The sequence below is a fragment of the Cupressus sempervirens genome, chromosome 9 (genome assembly GCF_028749045.1).
Source record: "Cupressus sempervirens isolate cs-2001-9-10 chromosome 9, ASM2874904v1, whole genome shotgun sequence".
Taxonomy (NCBI): Eukaryota; Viridiplantae; Streptophyta; class Pinopsida; order Cupressales; family Cupressaceae; genus Cupressus; species Cupressus sempervirens.
In genome coordinates, this window is record NC_143126.1 from 613,845,439 (window position 1) to 613,864,792 (window position 19,354).

At 33.9% G+C, this 19,354-nt stretch overlaps 1 pseudogene; it reads left to right on the plus strand.

Moving 5' to 3' along the window:
• Window positions 1-19,354, plus strand: part of LOC149540186 (serine/threonine-protein kinase VPS15-like) — a 119,426-nt pseudogene that overhangs the window by 12,539 nt on the left and 87,533 nt on the right.

Genomic DNA, 19,354 nt, shown 5'->3' on the forward strand with positions numbered 1-19,354 from the left:
AGAGCATGACCCCTTTTTCCCACCCCTGTTGCCCATTAGATCACATTATGTGTGTCTTAAGGCATCTGAGGACCTATTAACATATATTTAATGGTTCTAATGGTTCAAAAGGGGTCATAGATTACCTAATGATGAATTTTGACCCATTACTTGTCATTATTTGTTTCTTTAGAGGTTTGGGGAAACCTAACAACACATATAATAGTTCAAAAGGGGTCATAGTTCTAATGACCCCTTTTGGCCCATTACTTCACATTATATCAATCTTAAGGGGTCGAAGGACTCTTTAGCATACATATAATATTTCTAAAGGGTAAAAAGGGGTTATAGGGCACCCCATGACCCCTTTTTACATATTGGTTGTTTGTATTTATGTATTTAGAGGTATGGGGACCCGAAACCATACATATAATGGTTCTAATAGGTCAAAAGGGCTATATGATATCCCATGACCTCTTTTGACCCATTTCATCATATAATCTATGTCCTTAGGGGTCTAGGACCCATAAGAACATGATATGATCCAAGGGGTTAAAAGGGGCCATAGGGTAACCTATAACCCCTTTTGACCCATTCAATCACATTATCGATGCTGACCCCTAAAAACTTATAATGTGATCCAATGGATCAAAAGGAGTCATAGGGCACCTTAGGAACCCTTATGACCCATTAGAACACATTATCTATGTTCTAAGAGGTCCTAGGACCCCTAAGCACACACAATGTGATTTAGTTGGTCAATTCAAATACATTATCTATGTCATTAGGGATTCTAGGATCTCTAAGCACACATAGTGTGTTTGAATGGGTTGAAAGGGCTCATAGAGTAACATATGATCCCTTTTCACCCATTCAATCTCATTATCAACATCCTTAGACCCTAAGAACACATAATGTGATCTAATAGATCAAAAGGAGTCATAAGGCACCTTATGATCCATTAGAACATATTAAATAATGTCATTAGGGTTCCTATGACCTCTAAGAACATAAATTGTCATCTAATGGGTCAAAAAGGGTTATAGGGTAACCTATGACCCCTTTTGACGTATTAAATCACATGATCCATATCCTTATGGATCTTAAGGTCCCTAAGCACACATAATATGATCTAATGGATCAAAATGAGTCATAGGGTACCATATGATGCCTTATGACCCATTGGATCAAATTATGTATGGTTAATGGTCCTAGGATCCCTGATGACATAAATAATGTAATTGAATGAGTCAAAAGGGGTCATATGGTATATAGTAAACCCTTATGACCCTTTGGATCATATTATCTATGTTGTTAGGGGTTTAAGGACCCCTAAGAACACATAGTGATTGAATGGGTCAAAGGGGTCATAGGGTAATCTATAATCTCTTATGACCCATTGAAATGTTATCCCCAACTGATATTACAACTAAGAATGCTATTATTGTATGTAAAAGGGTCATAACAGTTATTATGTTGTCATTGATGGCAACCCTTAGTTGGTTAGACATTATGACAATTTAGTAGAGTGTCATATATTTGATTGATGAAGAGGATTTGAAGAAAGTATGATGGTGATAGAGTTGATAAGTATTGGTATTCAATGGGAACTTGAATGAATTGAACCCTGATAGTGTAATGTTGGTTTGATTATTTTGCAATCATGTAAAGTTGTAATGAAGTTCATGTATTCACTTGTACCATCTTAAAATGTATGCACTTGCCTTTCAAGACCATTGAGCTCTCTCCTCTTTATGATACCCTCTTCGAACCATGGATATGCTCATGCTTGCTCTTCTTTTCCTCTTCTCTATTCCATATTTCTACTTTATCTCTCTGGTATCTATCCTGGCTCTCCATGGAACCCATGACCTATCTTGCTAGACTAGGCTGACCTAGTCCTCCCATGTTGACATAGTCCTAGACTAGGCCGACCTAGGTTAACCTAGTTGTTGACAATTTTTAATCTCGAGGCCCAAAAGTCCTCAGGGGTTTAATTAGTTAATGGTCATTATCTAGTCAACCTATATTATTTTCCCTTTTGAAAAACTCATACATAAGGAGACTTGGAGGCTTTATTTCATAATCTCATCAAGCAATTCATATCTCATGGATCTCATTGTCAAGCTCTACTCTCTAGTGAAGATTTTTTGTCTTTTGTTTTCAAGGAGTTTAAGTACTCAAGCATTTTCAAGTATTCAAGAAGATATTATGTATCATTAGAGAGTCCTTTGTGAGCATTTCCTCTTCAAGGCCTAGCACATTGTTGGCCATCAAGGAAGGAGATACATATTGAAGCATTCATCCTCTTCATTTATGCATATCCATATCCATGGCACCATGATGTAGTTATGATAGATCCATTGCAAAGTGTGGAGATATCCTACATTCCTAATTCAAGATCTACATTACAAAAATATTACACACACAATACATACATATGAACAAGGTGAATCCTAACATTTATCTTGTTCTTTAGAGTGATTTACATTTACATTTCTCATTTATGGTTAATTCCTTAATCAAGGGCTTGACCAAGGTGAGCCCTCATCAAATCGCAACCCCCAAACCTTTCTTTTCTATGGTGATATGCAGGTTGGGAGCAAAAAGAATTATAGACCTAGAACCTACAACTCATAAGCTTTTTGGAGTTGTCAGTGTTGGAGCTATGGACTACATTAACCTAGTTGTAGGATGTCCTTCCATGTCAACATAGTCCTTTAGTCTTAGATTCTAGGGGATTTATGGGTTTTTCTCCTTTTGTCTTTTAATTCCAAGATCCACGGATGGAAGTTTAGAAAAGTTTTAGATCCAAAAGTTATTAAGCAAAAACACATCTTCCTTTACACATTTCAAGGTGAGTCTTTTACATTTCATTTCATTTCATATCTCTACCCTAGATTTGCATCTTAATTGGACTAATTGTCTTTACATAGCATCTATATTTACATTTCCTAAAAAATTAGTTCAATTTCACATTCACATTGTCCTATCAAGGGCCTAAAAGAGTGTATTTCTTGGTATTGCATTCCTCTTTATAACTCAGATTTAGTATTAGCACCCTTCTTCCTTTAGGTCCAAGCTAATCTAATTTTGATCATAGCTGGAATCATACTTAGAAATCCCCTTCTTTCCCCTACACACACATATTTGAATGACTTATGCCCCATATAGTGGAGGCTTACATCCTATTAAAGTGCTTCCATTTCATCACCAAGCATTTTGGTGAACCCGAAGTAAACCCACTATCTTTATAGTGTTGGATTACTTTGCATATATTTTCCTCTTATATTGGATTTCATTTACTTTGTTTATATCTCAATAGATTTTCCTTTTGTGATCTCCCATTTTATGATCTTAATTACACAAACCCTACCTATAGCATTCCCATCAGACAAAGCAATAGACTCATGGGTTCATTTGATGATTCTCAAATTTTATTCTCATGATCTTAATCCTATTACAAAGCATAACTCTTCTCACTCATCTCATGATGAGGATGACCCTTTAAGAGTTCCTCCTTCGCAAGTTGATAAGCTTTCTAATGAATTTGATAAACTAGAAACTTGACTTGCTCAAGAAAATTAGAATTTTGATAGTGTTTTTGTTGTTGAAGCTCTTAAGAAGCTTGTTAATGATGATGAATTTTTTTTTTCTATCTTGCATGGTATATCTCACCTTGTTAATACTCATGTAAAGTCCTTGACATAATGTGCTCAATAGTTAGGATACCCTCCTCTTTGTTCCACCATTGTTGAACCCTCTATCATGAATTCTACCACTCTTTCTAGTATACCTACATATGCTTCACCTCTTATGACTACTTCTACACAAGTTTCTACTTTTTTAAGTATTAGTCTTCCTAGTATCATTTACTAGGTGTGTTCCTCCTACTTCCATTCCTTCTTTATTGCCTTCCTATAATTTAGTTCCTTTTACTTTCTCAAAAAATCTTTCTAATTATCCACCAACATCCATACATGTTCTTTCCACTTCTAATACCTTTCCTAATCCATCTAGTATACCTATAGTTACTAACACATCTTTTGATCCTATTGTTAATACCTTGGTTCAAACTATCTCTGCTTTACCAAAATAACTTGCTTAGTTAACCCAATCTAAGTACAATGTTCCTACATGTGTGACGCAGGAACATCCTAGGTGTAAGAGAAATCTTGCATCACCCAAAAAAAAATTTCTTTTCATTCTTTTCTATTTTAACAATGATTAGTAGATAGGGGGCTGCTATTTCTGGGAACTTGCTATTTTTAATAAGTTTATCATACAAGCTCGAAATGTTCTCATTTTCTATATGAAGGTTCATTTTAGAGTTATAATCCTACCATAAAAATATCATTGCTTCAACTTAAGTATCGGAGAAGTTATTGCAGATTCTCAATGGAAAATTTAGGAGAAAAATCTTTAGGCTCACTGTTGGAGGCCTTAGAGTGTCTAGATGAGGTCCAAAAACTCGATGGACAGGTGCTTGTACAATTCCAAACCCATAGATCAAGAGCTAATATTTCTAAAAAGTGGTTGTAATATCCAATTAGAGCAATGGTTTGAGAGTTATGGCCTTACAAATTTGGGCTGTTCAAAATTTCTAAAATAATTGTCAAAGATGTATTTGGCCAACTCTATATGTATTGTTAGGATCTATCAGCCCTAGGCATTAAGTTTGAATGTCTAGAACCTTCCCAAGTGGCATAAAATTTCCTATTTAAGAAAGGCTTGAATATTGTGTAAAACAACTCTAGGTGGTAGTTCCCATCTTAGTCTTCCAGATTACTATAATGAAGGCACCTTGTGGGTTAGCATATATTACTTGTGAATTCTATAATTTTGCATATTCAGCAATAATAAGAAGTCCATATTTTGTTCTCAAGTTTTCTTTTGTTTCCATATGTGTTATGGTATTAAGGGGAACACCCTTCATCAAGTGGTATTAGAGCTAGAGTTCTTGAGTGTGTGGACAAATCACTAACTGTGGGGCTATTCGTACTAGGACCATGGTTTGGGCTGAGCATGTAGATAGATTATCAATTGTGAGGTAGTTTACACTAAGGTTTTAGTAAAAGCGTGAAAATGTCTCTACAGAGAGAGCATGTCGAAAGAGTTGTGGTTGTTACACCTGAGGGTTTTTGAGCGCTCCAAAGACAAATGCAAGCATTGGAAGAACAAATATGCAAAGGAATAAATCTTCCCATAAGAGATGAAAGTGATGATGAGGATGAAGTAGAAGAAAATGCCAAAGTAACGGCAATTCTAAACCTAGAGGAAGATAGGCTTTTTAAGGCCATCTCCAAGATAAGAAAAAGACCTAAGTTTGAAGTTACCACATTGTCGGGTAATCTTAGCCCTAAAGAGCTGATCAATTGGATCAATGAATTAGAGGAGTACTTTGAGTTTGAAGATATTGAGGATCCTAATAAGGTCAAGTTTGTGAAGGTCAAATTGAAGAGACATGCAAAGATCTGGTTGCAGGAGGTTCAGTTGGAGTGAAATAGAAAGGGAAAGGAAAAAATCATCAGGTGGGATCAAATGATAGCTAAATTGAAGTGAAAATGTATTCCTATAGATTATGAGCTTGATCTGTTAAAGAAAATGCAAGGGTTGAAGCAAGTGAGAAAATCTATTGAAGAATATACCAAAGAGTTCTACTAAGTTCTCATTAGAACTAGCCATGCAAAAGCTAATAAGGAGAAAGTGAACTATTATTATAATGGGTTAAGGCTAAGTATTTAGGATGAGTTGAGTCTAGTTTGAATGAATAATATTGAGGAGGTATGCTATTTTTCCCTAAGAGTTAAGGAAAAATTGAGCAAGAAGTTTGACAAGAAGAATAGTGGAAGAGGTCACAATGGAAGATCTAGCAGATTATCTTATGGTGGCTGCAATGATGATCAGAAGAAGAAGGATAAGGCTAGAAGTAGTAGTTAGAACTAGAGGAAAAAAAATTCCAATTGTTTCCATGATTAGAATGATAGATATTAGAGATGAAGAGATAGAGAACAAGGATCTAGAAGAGGAGGCTTCAATGGAAAATTTTTTCACTACAGAGAAGAAGGGCATAGAGCATTTGAATGTTCCCAATGCCAAGAAAGGACATATTGAAGAATAGAAGGCTAGGAAAAAGTTGCACATGTTGATAAAGATACCAGATCATCACATTATGAAGATGCTAAAAGAGGATAAGTCCTAGTTAATAGAAGAGTCTTGCTGAGTGGTGAGAATGGACCTAATCAAAGAAGGAGCTTGTTTTGCACAAGGTTTAGATGTGAAGATAATTATTGTGATGTGATAATTGATGGTGGAAGTACTGACAATATGGTGTTAGAAATGATGGTCATAAAGTTGAAGCTAAAGAGATAGAAACATCTATGTCCATATCGTATTGCTTGGGTGCAAGATGACCACAAGGTCATGGTCAATGAACAGTGTTCAGTGAAGTTGAAGATTGGAAGTTACCAAGATGAGGTACTTTGTGATATCATACCTACAGACATATGTCATATGTTTCTATGTAGAGGATGGTAGTTTGACATGCATGCTATACACATTGAGTGAGCAAATACCTACACTCTAACCAAGGATGGAGTGAAACATAAGTTGAAGCTCTTGAAAGATAAAGAAGAAAAGGTATGTAGTGCTGCCAAAAAATGGTTTTTTTTGATGGAAAAGAGTTTCTCAAAGGTATGAAGCATGAGCATATGTGTTTTTCTATAATTCCAAAAGATAGTTAAGAAGAAGTAGAGGATGTACCTACAAAACTTGCAAATGTGTCAGGAAATTTTTCTAATATTGTATCATATAAGGTACCTGATGGATTGCCCCTAATGAGGAAGATCAGTTACTAGATGGATTTGGTTCCAGGAGCCAATTTTCCAAACAAGGCAGTGCATAGAATGACACCAATAGAAATTGAAGAGTTGAATAGATAGTTCATGAGTTGTTGTGGAAGGGGTTGATTCAAGATAGTCATAGTCCATGTGTTGTAGCAGCTATATTAGCACCAAAGAAGAATGAAGAATGGAGGATGTGCACAAATTCTCATGCTATCAACAAGATCAAAATCAATTATAGATTTCCATTGTCAAGGATCAATGATATTATGGACTATTTGAGTGGGACTAAGTTTTTCACAAAGATCTAAAGAGTGGGTACCATCAGATTTATATCGAAGAAGGTGATGAGTGGAAGACTACTTTCAAGAAAAGGAAAGGACTATATGAGTGGTTAGTCATGCCTTTTGGGCTAACCAATGCACTAAGAACTTTCACGTGGCTCATGAATAAGGTATTGAAGGAGTTTCTAGGTAAGTTTGTCATTATTTACCTAGATGCTATTTTTATCTTCAATAAGACATTAGAGGAGCATTTGATCCATATTCACAAGATATTTGATAAGTTGAGGGAATAATTTTTTTTGATAAACCTGAAGAAGTGCAATTTTGTAAGAAAGAAGTTGGTGTACCTGGGATTTTTAGTCTAAGTAGAAGGTCTAAAATGGACCTAGAGAAAGTGAATGGTATCCTTGAATGGCCTACATCAAAGAGTGTAATAGAGGTAAGATCTTTTCATGGACTGGCTAGTTTTTACAAAATGTTCATAAGAGTTTTTAGTAGTATTTTTGGACCCTTGACTAAAACAATGAGAAGGGATAGGAAAGAATTTAAGTGGGCTGTAGGAGCATATAAGAGTTTTAATCTATTGAAATAGAAAGTTACTGAGAAACCTATTTTTTCACTTCCTAATTTTGAAAAGGTGTTTCAAATAGACTATGATGCTAGTGGTACCGTAATAGGAGCTATTTTGATCCAAGAAGGTAGACCTATTGCTTATTTTAGTGAGAAGTTGAATGATGTAAAAATAAAATATTCTATTTATGATCAAGAATTTTATGCTATAGTTCAATCATTGAAGAAGTGGAGACACTATCTTCTACCTAAGGAGTTTGTTTTGTATATTGATCATCAAGCTTTTCAATATTTAAATAGTCAAGGAAAATTGAACCAAAGACATTTGAAGTGGGTTGAGTTTTTGTAGAGTTATACATTTGTTTTGAAACATAGGAGTGGGAAGTCTAACAAAGTTGTAGATGTTCTTAGTAGAAGACAACTTTTGTTGATAGAAATGCAGATATAGGTGGTCGGGTTCAAGGAATTTAGTACTTTGTATCTAGATGATCTTGATTTTTGTGAAGCATGGAAGGCTTGTACAAAACCTGTTACACTTGATAGGACAAAGTGGTTTGATTTCATGATCTAGGATAGTATTTTGTTCAAAGGAAGCCAATTGTGCATTCCAAGAAGTTCAATGAGAGAGAACCTCATCAAGGAGAAGCATAGTGGAGGATTGGTTGGACATTTTGGTAGAGATAAGACCATTGCTTTGGTTATTGAGAATTATTATTGGCCATAGTTGCAGCAAGATGTAAAGAAGTTTTTACAAAGTTGTAGAGTATGTTATATGGGAAAGGAGTGAAGCAAAATATAGGGTTGTATTAGCCATTACCTATACTAGAGAAGTCGTGGGAGGATGTCAACATGGATTTTGTTCTTGGATTACCAAGGACACAATGAGGGCATGATTCTATTTTTGTGGTGGTTGGTAGGTTTTCAAAGATGGCACATTTTATTCCTTGCAAGAATACTAGCGATGTTATTCATGTGGTAGAGTTGTTTTTCAGAGAAGTGGTGAGGTTACATGGTTTGCCAAAGAGTATAGTTTCAGATTAAGATACCAAATTTGTTGGGTATTTCTAGCATACATTATGGAAGAAGTTGAAGAGAGATTTGAAGTTTAGTTTATTACATCATCCACATACTGATGGACAGATAGAAGTCATGAATCACAGTTTGGGAAACTTGTTGAGGTGTTTGATTGGAGACAAGCCAAAAGGATGAGATATGATTTTACCATAGGAAAAATTTGCATATAATAATTATTTCAATAGGGGTACTAGTAAATCACCATTCCAGATTGTATATGGGAGTAGTCCCAAAAATACTTTTGAATTGAGGTAGTTGGATAAAGGAGAGATAACTAGTGCTAAAGCAAAAGATTTTGCTAAACATTTGAAGACTATCCATGAGGTGAGGAAGAACATCATAAAGATGAACACACAGTACAAGGAAAAGGTAGATGTGAAACAGAGGTTTAAGGAATTTTAAATTGGAAATAAAATCATGGTTCATTTGAGAAAGGAACATTTTCAAGTGGGTACATATCATAAGCTAAAAATGAAGAATTTTGGACCATGCAAGATAGTGAAAAGGCATAATTTTGGAAATTCTTATGAAGTGGAGTTGCTTGCTGAATTGAATATTTCACTAGCATTTAATATTTTAGGTGTGATAGAGTATTATGAAGGATCTGATGGAGATGAAGTGGTAGAAGTGCAATGGAGTATTCCAGTAGCTAGTTTGGCTACAAAGGAGATTGAGGAGATACTGGATAGTAGTGTTGGAAAAAGTACAAGGAACATAACTTATGAGGAATACCTAGTCAAATAGAAAGCTAGGTTAGTAAAGGATTCATCATGGCTAGCAAGGGATGAGGTTAATCGTCTTGGTTTTTGTCTGAACACCTGAGATGCAACGGAGTCACTTCTCAAATTACTCTAGTTGTCTAATGTAGGAACATCCTAAGTGTAAGAGCAATCTTGCATCACCCAAAATATATTTTATTTTCAGTCTTTTCTATTTTAATAAGGATGAGTAGGCAGGGGGTTTCTATTTTTGGGAATTTTCTATTTTTAGTAAGTTTGTCATACGAGCTTGAAATGTTCTCATTTTCTACATGAAGGTTCATTTTAGAGTTATAAGCCTACCATAAAAATCTCATTGCTCGAACTTAAGTATCAGAGAAGTTATTGCAGATTTTTGGTGGAAAATTTAGGAGAAAAATCTTCAAGCTCACTGTTGGAGGCCTTAGAGTGCCCAAATGAGGTCCAAATGCTTGACACAAGGATACTTGCACAATTTGGAGCCCCTAGATTAGGACCTGGTGTGTCTAAAAAGTGGTTATAATAGCTAGTCAGAGCAACAACTCAAGAGTTATGGCCTTCCAAAGTTGGGCTACCCAAAATTTATAAAATAATTGTCATAGATGTATCTGGCCGACTCTATATGTATTGTGAGGGTTTGTTAGCCCTAGGTATTAGGTTTGAATGTCTAGAACCTTCTTAGGTGACATAAAATTTCCTATATAAGAAAGGCCTGAACATTCTCTAGAACAACTTTGGGTGGTAGTTCGTAGCTTAGTCTTGCAGATTACTGTAATGAAGGTGCCCATGTGGGTTAGAATATTGTACTTGCGAATTGTGATATTTTGCATTTGTGGTGATAATAAGAAGTTCATATTTTGTTCTCATATTTTTTGTTGTTTCTTTATTTCTATATGTGTTATGGTATTAAGGGGATCACCCTTCATCAATGTGATATGGTGAATCCCCTTTTCTTAGATATCCTTTGTGTTGTTATTTCACAACATGTTGAGGTACCTCATATTGAGACTTATAATGGTAAGGAAGATCTCATGATTCATGTTAAAACTTTCCAAACTATATGTAGTGATTTTTCTCATGACTATATTTTTATGGCTAAGTTGTTTCTACACAACTTTAAGGATAGAGCCTTGCAATGATATTTCTCTCTACCTCCTTATTCTATTGATTCTTGTCAAACTCTTGCTAATGCTTTCATTAAATAGTTTCAGAATAATAGTGGTCCACAAGTTTTCTTAACTGATTTAATGCATTATAAGTAGAATGTTAAAGGAAAAGTTACTAATTTTATTGATAGATTTAAATATTTGTATGCTCAAATTTCTTATCTTGTGCTTGCTCAGGATATTCAATAAATTTTTATTTCTAATTTATAAAAATACATTAGGGATAAGATTCTCTTTGGTGAGTATGCCTCCTTTTCCCACTTACATGTAGAGCTTTATCATTAATAGTTACAAGTGAGTCAACTCAAGAGCTCTACTCCAATGGCTCATATTTCTAGTGATAAGAGTGATGCCATTGGACATTCAACCAAGATCTCTAAATCTAAAAAAATTATCAAAATAAAATCTCCACATACAGATGGTGATCAAGTGGCTACTACATCTCGAGGTATGACTACTTTTTCCTTTGTATTTCATCCTAATCATCAATATACTAATTTATCTAAGCCTTTTTTTGAGGTGATGAATAAGTTGATTCATTCTTGCGCTCTTAATCTTCCTCCTATTTATCTTATTGATCCTAGTAAACCTCTACCTAAGTCTTTTGACTCTAATACTTTCTATCAATATCACCATCAACCGAGTCATGATACTCAAAAGTGTTATGGTTTGAAGAACACTATTTAAGACCTTATTAGTTCTAAGGATATTTATGTTGATTCTCAAGTTAATCATAAGAATAAGTTTTTTTTACCATCTAATCAGAATTCAAAGATTTACACTAATTCTTTTCCTTCACACTCAATGAATGCCATTAATTAACCTTATTCTTCTAATTTCCATATTTATTATGATGAGAAAATATAAGAAGCAAATCATGTGGTTAATCATGTTGAGTTAGAGTCTCAACCTCCAATTTCTTCTCCACTTGATCCTTAACAAACACCACCTATTATTAGCTTTAGTCAGTCTGACATGTTTAAGACACAGAATGGTCATCTTTACATCACTACTAGAGTGGTTCATATTCATTCTCATGGTAATTTAGTTGACCATTCCTCTACTGTGAATGTTATCACTGAAGAAAACCTTTTTAATAAAGGATTGTTTAGAGATACTTATGATTCAACTCATATTTGGATTCAAAATTATAATGGTTTTCTTTACCGACCTAAAGGTCTTATTACTTTATCTACTACTATTTTAAAGAAATCTATTTTTACCACCTTTTTGGTTATTCCTATTTGTGTTCAATTTCAAGTTAAGGTTGGTATTCCATGGCTTTTTTTTCATGCAAGATGTTTCTTATCCTATTCATAAATATCTTAAATTTCCTCCTCATGGAATCATTTCCACTATTAATCATTCTCTTTATAAACCATCACATCTTAGAGATTATGCTAAGATTTATTTTTATTGGCCATCTCATCCTGAAAAAAAACCTACTCATCCTGATAATCTTTATACAAACTATCAATGACATAAAGTAACTAAGATTATGGAGCTTAGTACTCCTACAGGTTGTTTACCTCCACCTATATTACCTACTTCATCTAGACCTTTTGCACCTATTTTATCTTCTACTATTGCATCTAAACCTGTTGATGTTCCTTGTATGGAGCCTATGGTAGTTGATCCTAATCCATCTTCCATCCCTTGTAAAACTATTTGTAATCAACATGCTTGTCAATGTCACAAGAACCATAAATCTAGAGCTAAGGCTCAAGCATTTTCTTTTTCTTCTCAACCTACATCTTCATCTTAATCTTTACTTTCCTTTCATCACACCTGATGTGCATCTTTAGAGGAGGTTCAATAAGGTAACACTATGCATTCAGATAAAAATGATGGTTCTCTTCATATTTCATATTTTGTTAATCTAGATATGAAAGATACTTTAGATGATAGTAGTGATGATGATTTAATTAATGTACATAATGATTCTCCTAACATGTTTTCTACACAACTTGAACTTACAATAACTCCTAGTAGTGAGCATAGTGACTGTCAAAGTCCTTTCTTAGAACTCATTGTGATTCCTACCACTATGGATATGGTTCCTCTCATGAGTCACCATCCTTCCCCTAACATTTTCAACCAAGATTGTGGGGGTGGGGGGTTGGACACACAAAAGGCTTTATATGAATTCCATCCATAATAGAATTTTTTATTCTATTTCTATCTATCTTCTTCTATACATTATTCCATTTTATGTTGTGCATGTGCTATTATTCATATCATTGGTCTTTTTTAGTCTTTTTGGTTTCCTATGATATGGTAGCACTAGTTCTTTTTGGTCTCCATGTTATTGGCCCAAAAAGACTCTTCTTTGTATCTCTCTCTTTTGTATCTTTTTCTCCATTGTGTTGTAGTTATAATTCCTTTGGAGAATGAAGATATTATCATACTTGATATAATATTACATGTTATCATATGATCTTATTGATGCCTTAGTTAGTAGATTCCTTTTGTGCTCTATCTTTTTGTTGTGCTTATTTCCCTTGATATGTTTCTCCTCTTGAAAGCATCTCATAGTGGAAATTTTCTTTCATGGGGATTTAATGGAAAAAAAGATACTAAGGGGGGTTTGTTGAATCAAGATCTTAAAATTTTACTTACAATTTTTTTTTACTAATTTCACACCTAATTCATCTCATATCTTAGATCTAACATCAAAACTATAATGCTGAAATTAAAACATAACATCCATGAAAAATTTCAGCACATAACACAAATGTTTTGGCTACCCAGAAACACTTCAATGTGAAGGTAAAAATGGGGTGGGGATGAAACCTACAAATATTCTCTATTGCAACAATATAGTTAACCTGTTAGGGTTACAATATTGATCATAATAGATGATCTACCTTGTGAAGGTTCTTCCCTATCAAAATCTTTAAGAATGTTAGGTCTTACACTATTAAAGGATTTTACACTTATAATCAAGGAAGGACTATGTTAGAAGATTTACAAAAATCTATTAGAATCACTATGTTAATAGATTTTCCCTAACTCAATCTGTTAAAACTAATTTAGTACCTAACCCTCTATTTGATTTGAAAGTTAATTTCTGATCTCCTCTATTCAATGTTTTAATCTAGTCTATTAATTTGATATCTCCATTCTATCATCCACTACTTAAATTGCTTTGTCTGACTCCTTTTAGACATAGTCTTCCTTTCTTTATTATGTCCTTGTTTACTCTGTCACTTGCACATTCACCCATTCATTATTGATCACTCACTCTCCATTCTTTCTCTTATACCCTTCTCATTAGCTAATCCTAGGGTTAGAGCTCTCATTAAATAGATAATCTTTGAAAGTTTTAGATCATAATCAATGGTTCACAATTCATCTCTTTTTCCATTTTTCTTATGATTTTCTAATTGTTTGATTTTCTTTCCTTAGAATCAATACCTTCTATAAAGATGCATAAATTCCATCCTAACTATCTCTACAATCATTAAATGTTGTATAGAATTCAACCAAAAATGATTTACATAGGTGTCTATGCAATTACAAACTTATATGACAAAACTAGTATGCTTGGCATCTGAATATTTTGATGCTTAGTCATAACTAGCATTCATGTTGGCACTCGACTTCTACACACTTGATCTATTCTATTCACTCAACATAAACTATCTTCTAATGTACTCAGTCTCAACTGTGTAAGCTTGACTTATATATGTGCTCATTCTCAACCAGGGTGCTCGACAATCTCTGACTTGCTCGATATGTAATGCAAAATAAAAAAATTCTTATATACTTGGCCTTCACTAGATGACTCAGTTGTAGTGATGACCATCTAACCTTGCCTAGTAAAAGACAAAGTGTTTGGACATTGATAGGAAACTTAGGCATAGAGATCAACAGGATGCATGTACACTTCCATTAAAAATACTCCTCTAGTTAAGGCATTTGTAATTTCTTTAACATGGGAGCATACACTCCACTCATCCTTTTTCCATGGAATAAAAATATTGATTCTATGTATAGTTTGGAATACTTTGACCTTAGTGCTTGGTATGATTTCTAAGGTATCCCAAATCTATGCATTGTTATTTAATAACCTTTTATCCTTTCTCTTTTTTCTTTTTTCTTTTAGTTTCTAGGAACTCTGGACAGTTCTTGGGGTTTTGGTCTCTTTTTGAATCTCTCTCTAACTTTGATAGTTTGGGAAGCTTGATCCTTGATTTTGACCCTTCTTTTGACTACTAACAGTCTGGAAAGCTTGATATTGATCCCATAAGGACATGCACATTGTTATGCCTAGATCTCCTTTTGATTGTTCTTTTTGGGACATAGAGTTCCCTTGAATTTGAATCCCTTGGTGGATTGACTAACATGTTACACACTCTTGTTATACCATTTGGTTCATCTTTGATGGGTTTACTAGCATGCCACACACACACTTGCTAGACTATTCAATACTATTCCCTTTTGTAGAGACCTTTTCTCCTAGTTATTCCCTTGTTCCTTTTACATATGTGGTTTAAAATAAAGCACACAAAACTTATTGGGAAATAAACTATACCTCTTTGTTTTGTAATTCTTATATCTCTATTTTTTACTTTGGATGTGATAAGTCTCAGGTCTATTGGGGGCTAGATGATTTCTTTCCTCTTTAGTCATAACAAGATCTTCTCTTTTGATCTTGATCTACTTTACCGGGAGTTTGAGGAAATCCATACTCCCTCTAAAGTAGGGGCTTAATGTACAATCTTAAATTGGAAACACTTTCCTTTTAAGACCATTGAGATCCATTCTCTTTATGATTCCCTCTCTGGACCATGGCTATTCTCATGCTTTCTCTTCATTTCCACTTTTCCTCTTCTCTCTTCTATATTTCCACTCTATCTCTCTAGTTTCTATCATGACTCTCTATGGAACCCATGACCTTTCCTCATAGACTAGGTCAACCTAGTCCTCCCAAGTTGATGTAGTTCTTGATAGCTTTTGATCTCGAGGCCCAAAATTCCTCTAGGGTTTAATTAGTTAATGACCATTATCCAGTCGGCCTATAATTTTTTACTGCTTGAAAACTCATATATAAGGAGATTAGGAATCTTCATTTCATAATCAAGCAATTCACATCTCAAGCATCTCATTCTCAAGCTCTTCTCTCCAATGAAGATTTTTTGCCTTTTTTATTTAAGGAGTTCAAGTATTCAAGCAAGGAGATCTTATCTAGTATTGGAGAATCCTTTGTGAGCATTTGCTCTTCAAGATCTAGTGTATTGTTGGCCATCAAGGAAGGAGATCCACATTAAATAATTCATCCTCTTCAATGATGCATATCCATGTCCATGGAACCATGATGGAAATTTTATAGACCCCTTAGAAAATGTGGAGATATCCTACATTCCTAATTCAAGATCTACATTACACACATATTACATACACATAGGCAAGGTGAATCCTAACATTTATATTTACATTTCTCATTTATGGTTAATTTATTAACCCATGGCTTGACCAAGACAAGCCCTCATCAAACCCCAACCCCCAAAACTCTATTTTTTATGGTGGTTTATAGATTGGGAGTGAAAGGGATTGCAAAATTGGAACCTACAATTTCTAAGATTTTGGGAGTCATTAGTTTTGGAGCTCCAGACTACATCAACCTAGTTGTAGGATGTCTTTCCATGTCAACCTAGTCCTTTAGTCTTAGATTCTAGGGAGATTTCTAGGTTTTCTTCCTTTCATTATGTCTTTTTAAGATCTATGGATGAAAGCTCAAAAAAGTTTAAGATCTGAAAGTTATTGAGTGAAAACACATCTACCTTTACATATCTCAAGGTGATTATTTTACATTTCATTTCATTTCAACCTAAAAGAACAAGTTAAGAAAGATGAGATTTGAGGCCAAATGATGAAAAATAAATAATGTTTGAGAAATTCAAAGGCTAAAGTCAAAGTTTGTTACAAGATCTATGGATGGAAAAATATAATGAAAGATATTCAAGCAAGATGAAGATGAGGGAAAAGTTCAATAAAGTTCTATTATTTGAGTGTCTAAATAAAATGAATTTGAGATCTATGGATATGTTTCAGCAAAAAAACTAGAAGAATATGGAAGGCCAGAGTTAATTATTTAAGGAGATGATCAAGGCCATTTTTGGTTATTGGTTGAATACTGATTAAGTGTGAATTATAGTTGAATTTGAAGAAGGAAGAAGAGAAAGATGAACCAAACATAACAGAGGAAGGAAGATCAAGTAGAGAAAGTGAAAGGTGAAAGAGAAATAGTCTGAATCAGCCAGACATAGATAGGAAGGAATAAGACTAAGCATAATAGAGATTTGAGAAAGAAAAGGTAGTGCATAATATTAATAGATCATTTGACTATTAATTTTTTGTCATTGTAGCAAGAAATTTCTTAATTGAGTGGACCTAACAAGTATATGAAACTCTATATGGTAACATCAATTAGTGATGTTTGTAAGTTATTTAATAGAAGCCACTCTTTAGAAATGTCAAGAAGTGATAAGGTCTATATGATATTTATTTAAAATCCTCTAACCAGGTCACACTAAAAATGTGCATGTAAACCTTTTACAAGGTTGGCTCCTAGTAGAGTTCACTTCAAAAAAGTGAATTATTTGGGTTTCTAGTCCCATGTGTTTTTTCCCCTTTACATGGTTTCCACATTAAAATTTTGTGTTCATTTGTGTGATTGCTTATGTGTAAAAAAGTTTATTTCAAGCTTTATGTATTATGCCAAAAATTAGTATAAGCTAAATAATTAGTATGATACTCAATATAATCATAAATAGTGAGTTAATAGTTTGAAGTAAAATGATCATACGCGTGAGTTGAGATGTTGAATATGGTTGTTGAGTTAGTGTTGTGAATGTTTATGAAGTTTAATTTGTTGCTGAATTATTTTTTAAGCTGGTGGGATAATTGGATATAACTGATTCACCCTCCTCTTAGTTATCCAAAATGAAACACATTATTTATGTGATTATGGATTTTAAGAACACTAAACACACATAATATGATCTAATAGGTCAAAATGTATGATTGGGTACCCCATCACCTCTCTTTACTCATTCAATTACATTATCTATGTCATTATGGGTCACAGGATAAGTGGAAATACATAATATGATTAAATGGATCCTAAGGAGTCATAGAGTAAATTACATTATTTATGTTGTTAGGGGTCTTGGGAATACTAGGCACACACAATATGACCAATGAGTCATAAGGGGTCATAGAGTATGCTATGACTGCTAATGACATACATAATATGATTGAATGAGTCCAAAGGGGTCATATGGTACCTTGTGATCCCTTATGAGCCATTGGATAATAATATCTATGTCATTAGGGGTTTTAGGACCCTAAAACACATATAATGTGATCCAATGGGTCAAAAGGGGTCATAGGGTACTCTATGACCCCTTATGACCCATTCAAACAAACTATCTATGTTGTTACGAGTCATAAGGCCCCTAAGTACGCATGATATGATCAAATGGGTCAAAAGTGGTCATATCTTAACCAATGAACCCTTTTGACCCATTCAATTATATTATCTATGTCCTTAGTGGTCATAAGACCCCTAAGCACACATAATATGATCCAATGGGCCAAAAGAGGTCATAATGTACTCTATGAACCCTTATTGCTTATTAGAACACATTATCTATGTCATTAGGGGTTATAAAACCCATAAAAACATATAAAGTGATACAATGAATCAAAAAGAGTAATAGGGTAACCTATGACCCCTTTTGACCCATCAAATCACATTATTTATGTCCTTAGGGATCCTAGGATCCCTTAGAACACATAATGTGATCCAATGGGTTAAAAATGATAATATGGTAACCTATGACCCCTTTTGGTGTAGGAGCATCTATATGAATTTCTTTTTCTTTTTAAGTTCATTTCCAAATGTACACATGTCCATAATACATTAGGATAGATCATGTTATTCATATTTGATAGGTTGTGTTCATGTCATCTAGTCTTTTAATCACATTTAGTTATAATAAAGACTTATTTTGTAAGGCACTTACATGATTTGGCACACCTATAAACCATCATGTTCAATTTTTAAACTAGCCTATAAGCATGCAATTAGTTCATTTAATCAAATATTATCATCATCTAAGTGTTTTATAGGGGTCACACAAACAAAAATGCATGGTAGTTTAATATTGCCTGCACAATACAAAGTTGCACTTTTACAACTAGGAATTTCTAGCAATTTTAGAAGTCTAAGAGTCTTTTAAATACACAAGAGATAAAAAAATCCAAGAGTCATGTGTATATATGCTATTTTGGTTGAATTATATCAAAGGGCATATGCATAAACAATGAAAAAGGTGTTTTGGACAAGTTTGGATATAGAAACAAGAGAAATTATTTTTGAAATCACTATATGGTTCCATGTGTGTATGTGACCTGGTTAAGGTATGAAACTTATATGGTTGGAAATATATTTAATTACCTTTCCATTCTATCCAGTTGGAGGTTCTAACTCTTTTGTATGTGCAAGAAAATTGAAATTTACTAAATAATGGATAAAATTCTGGTTATCATTCTTCACATTTTTTTTGTTGCTTCCAGATTTTTCATGCGTATGCATGAAAGGATAAGGGTTTGAATCCTTTATAACTTTTTAGGGGGTTGAAATATCTTTCAAATGAATAAGGTTTGAAGTCTAGAGATGCCAATATGTGTGA